Raw genomic sequence first — 5123 nt, forward strand, 5'->3', positions numbered from 1 at the left:
TCGGAGGCTGGATCAAGGGATCTTCCTGGATCCTCGGGTTGTGGAGCCGGACTATGTATGCCCTCCACATCTCGACGCAGCTCCTGCGTCGAAATCGTAAAGTAAGGTACTTACCTTTGAAAGCATGGGTCGGATAAATAAAATGTCCGCTTACCCAGCGCCGAGGGTTATTCATGGAGAACCCATTCAATGGGCTCGTCTGGAGGAAGTCCTCCTTCTCCCCCTTGTACAGGCCGGACAGAATCTTCACCAGATCTTCGGCCAATCCCGGCCCTTTGCGGCCATGACGGGTGGCATCATTTTCCCTGTTGAAATCCCACATGGGGTGGCCCCTGTATTGCAGCGGCTGCACCCCCCGCATTATGCATGTGGCCATGACTCCGATCATGGTCAATCCGGAATGGGCCAGCAACCTTATCCGGCCCATCAAATAATGGACGCCATTGTCTTCCTCTAGTTGAGGGCTCTGTGGGCGCCAACTTAGGCGCTTCTTCAGAGGAGCCTTGCTGAACTCCGGGAGGCCGATCCGAACTGGGTCCGGCAGTGGAGCGTCTTCTACATAAAACCATTCCGAAGGCCAGTCTTTGGATGCCTTCTTTGGGGTTCCGGATGGATAACCAGTCCCGGCGATGCGCCATATTTCGGCACCGCCCACTTGATATATTGACCCCTAGTGAGAATGGGGTACGAGGCAGAACAGCCTCTTCCACAGCACAAAATGGGGCTCGACGCCCAGGAATAGCTCGCAAAGAGCTACGAAACCCGCGATGTGTAGAATAGAGGCGGGCGTGAGGTGATGGAGCTGGAGTCCATAGAACTCCAGAAGCCCGTGGAGGAACGGATGAACTGGAAATCCAAGCCCCCTTATTAGATAGGGGACGAAGCACACCCGCTCTCCTTTAGAGGGGCTAGGGGTGGCCTCCACTTGCTTCCCACTTTTGTAAGTGGCCAGCCCGGCTCGAACCGGGACCATAAAGGCCGGAGGGAGATATCCCTCCGCTTGAAGCTTCACCAGCTCGTTGTGCGGAACTGAACATCTCCTCCAATCTCCTGGCGGAGGGCTGGGAGCGCGAGAGGAGGAGCCGCGTCGACGGTCCATGATGGAATGGGTTTTTGGTCGGAAGCGCTCCGATGAGTACTCGCGGAAGGAGGATGGTGTGATTTGGATCTGGATTCTTATCTCTCTTATAGACAGATTATTTGCGCAGCTAGGGGGTAAAACATAAAAGATACCCTGGCTTTTCGCATTCGTGCGACGCGTGGAAGAGGGCCATTATTGGGCGTCGAAACCAAGGAGCGTAACATTTGTAAGGGAGCCGGACACTATTCGGCAAACACATGGAATTTGAAGGAGAACCCGCCTTGCAACGCCGAAGACTATAAATCCGCTGGACTCGTCGTCATTGAAGCCTGGTTCGGGGGTACTGAGGGAGTCCTAGACTAGGGGGTGTCCGGATAGCCGGACTATCATCATCGGCCGGACTCCAAGACTATGAAGATACAAGATTGAAGACTTCGTCCCGTGTCCGGATGGGACTTTCCTTAGCGTGGAAGGCAATCTTGGCGATACGGATATGTAGATCTCCTACCATTGTAACCGACTCTGTGTAACCCTAGCCCTCTCCGGTGTCTATATAAACCGGATGGTTTTAGTCCGTAGGACGAACAACCATTACAACAATCATACCATAGGCTAGCTTTTAGGGTTTAGCCTCCTTGATCTCGTGGTAGATCCACTCTTGTACTACCCATATCATCAATATCAATCAAGCAGGAGTAGGGTTTTCCCTCCATCGAGAGGGCCCGAACCTAGGTAAAAACATCGTGTCCCTTGTCTCCTGTTACCATCCGCCTAGACGCACAGTTCGGGACCCCCTAACCGAGATCCGCCGGTTTTGACACCGACAGGTACCCTCCAGGTCATCCCGACTATCCACCTCTACTGGGCTGGTACCGCCTGTCCCTTCAGTCCCACAATAACAATAACTCTCACGGGAAACCCCACAGTCAACCCAACTTTGCATAGCTCGTGGGTACCCCCCCCCCCCAGGGCCGACCTGACTTTAACATGGGCCTGGTGTGAAGCCAAGGTAACTGTGTGTCCCTAACATCAAGGGGTAATCCGAGGAATCACCCTTGATGGAATCCTGTTTATGTAATTGTCAAGGTGAGCTTATGAGGAATCACCCTCGACAGACCACGACCGATTAGCAACACTACAGAGTTATCATCAGGAGTGCATTATGAGGTATCACCCTCGGCACCCAATAGTAACTCTATAGAGTCATACAAATCAAGGGGGGTGATGTGATAAGTCGGGCTCTGGTCATCGATCACGTCGATCGAGTCATCAATGATGAAACAGGGGCAACGGGGACAATGTGAGGGGTCACTGATGGATCACTAACCAACCTATACTAATCAGTTTAGGATAAGCATGTAAGGTACAAGAGCAGGTTACAAAAGCAGGCTATGCATCAAAATAGGAGCAATTAATTACAATAGCAAAATATAATTCAAGCATGAAAGATAATGGAATGGGCGATATCGGAATTATCAAGGGGGTTTGCTTGCCTAGAAGATCTGTTGAAAAGGAAGAAGGGTCGTCAGTGACATAGTCGATCGCAGTGACATCGACAGCGGCCTCAGGGTCTACCGGAGAGAAGAGAGGGGAAGAAACGGTAATTATAAAGCAAACAGATCAAACACTAAGCATGACATGACGATACATGGTGCTAGGAGTGTTATAACGCAGTGCTACATGATACCGGTGAAGGGGGGAAACATTCGGGAATGTTTTCCCGAAGTTTGGCATTTTTGGACACATGAAATGGGGGGAGGGGGCGGTTCCAAGTATGCTACGCTAGGGGCATGTGACAGATGAACGGAGTGCATATGCAGAATCGTCATATTTTTGCGAGCAAATTTCATATATAAATTACTTTCATCCGAGTTACGGATGATTTTCTATGAATTTCTAGAGTTTTAGCAATATCCTGGAAAATCCTAAAATTCTGCCAAGTATGAGAATTCCTCAGTTTTAAACATCACTTAGTTGTTTTCAAAAGGCTACAACTATTGTTCTATATATTCTAGGGTTATTGCCTTATATCAATATTGATCACTCTCCTGTGATATACAAGATAGTATCAATTGCATCTCTGTTAGAGTCCATTAGCTTCCTCAAAACATTGTTTCAAAAGTGCCACTTTATATTAATTCCAGAAATTGTTATAATTTACAAACTTGGTAGGATGATTGCCATTGATCTGTAGTTCTAATGGAGACACTTCCTATAAGTGTTTTACTCTATAATAAGAGTACTATCAGGATATACCCTCTGATGCCATGAAAGACTCTTGTAGCTTGTTCATTTCCATCTCTAAAGTAGCTATGGTAGTGATGACCCACAAGTGTAGGGGATCTATCGTAGTCCTTTCGATAAGTAAGAGTGTCGAACCCAACGAGGTGCAGAAGGAAATGATAAGCGGTTTTCAGTAAGGTTTTCTCTGCAAGCACTGAAATTGTAGATGATAGATAGTTTTATGATAAGATAAATAGTAACGAATAACAAGTAAATAAAATAAATAAAGTGCAGCAAGGTGGCCCAATCCTTTATGTAGCAAAGGATAAGCCTGGACAATTTCTAATAATGAGAAAGGTGCTCCCGAGGACACATGGGAATTATCATCAAGCTAGTTTTCATCACGCTCATATGATTCGCGTTCGGTACTTTGATAATTTGATATGTGGGTGGACCGGTGCTTGCGTACTGCCCTTACTTGAAAAGCATCCCACTTATGGTTAACCCCTATTGCAAGAGTCTACAACTACAAAAGAAGTATTAAGGTAAACCTAACCACAGCATTAAACATATGGATCCAAACCAGCCCCTAACGAAGCAACGCATAAACTAGGGTTTAAGCTTCTGTCACTCTAGCAACCCATCATCTACTTATTACTTCCCCATGCCTTCCTCTAGGCCCAGATAATGGTGAAGAGTCATGTAGTCGACGTTCACATAACACCACTAGAGGAAAAGACAACATACATCTCATCAAAATATCAAACGAATACCAAATTCACATGACTACTAATAGCAAGACTTCACCCATGTCCTCAGGAACAAATGCAACTACTCACAAAGCATATTCATGTTCATAATCGGAGGAGTAATAATATGCATTAAGGATCTGAACATATGATCTTTCACCAAGTAAACCAATTAGCATCAACTACAAGGAGTAATCAACACTACTAGCAACCCACATGTACCAATTTGTGGTTTTGATACAAGATTGGATACAAGAGATGAACTAGGGTTTTGAGAGGAGATGGTGCTGGTGAAGATGTTGATGGTGATTGACACCCTCCCGATGAGAGGATCGTTGGTGATGACGTTGGTGATGATTCCCCCCACCCGGAGGGAAGTGTCCCCGGCAGAACAGCTCCGCCAGAGCCCTAGATTGGTTCCGCCAAGGTTCCGCCTCGTGGCGGCGGAGTTTCGTCCCGTAAGCTTGCCCACGATTTTTTCCAGGGTAAAAGCCCTCATATAGCAGAAGATGGACACTGGTGGGCCATCAGGGGGCCCAGAAGATAGGGGGCGCATCCAGTAGGGGTGGGCGCGCCCCCACCCTCCTAGACAGGGTGTGGGCCCCCTGGTGTATTTCTTCCGCTCAATAATTCTTATTAATTCCAAAAACAGGTTTCGTGGAGTTTCAGGATTTTTGGAGCAGTGCAGAATAGGTTTCCAATGTTTGCTCCTTTTCCAGCCAGAATTCCAACTGCCGGCATTCCCCCTCTTCATTCTTATAACAGCAACATAAATAGATTTTATCATATGATTTCTTATGCTCAAGTAATAATCAATTCATAATGTCAAGTATGGTTCCAAAACTTCATTGAGAACTAACAAACTATAATCTCAGTCATCGAGGCAATTGCAATTTATCATAACATCAGAAAAGAGTCAACAATAGAGCTTTTCAGCAAGTCCACATACTCAACTATCTTGTAGTCTTCTATAATTGCTAACACTCACGCAATACTTGTGGTTATGGAGTTTCAGCCGGATACTGAGAAAGATAGGGGCTTATTGTGTTGCCTCCCAACGTATTCACCTT

Source organism: Triticum aestivum, chromosome 5B (genome assembly GCF_018294505.1).
Source record: "Triticum aestivum cultivar Chinese Spring chromosome 5B, IWGSC CS RefSeq v2.1, whole genome shotgun sequence".
NCBI classification, from domain to species: Eukaryota; Viridiplantae; Streptophyta; class Magnoliopsida; order Poales; family Poaceae; genus Triticum; species Triticum aestivum.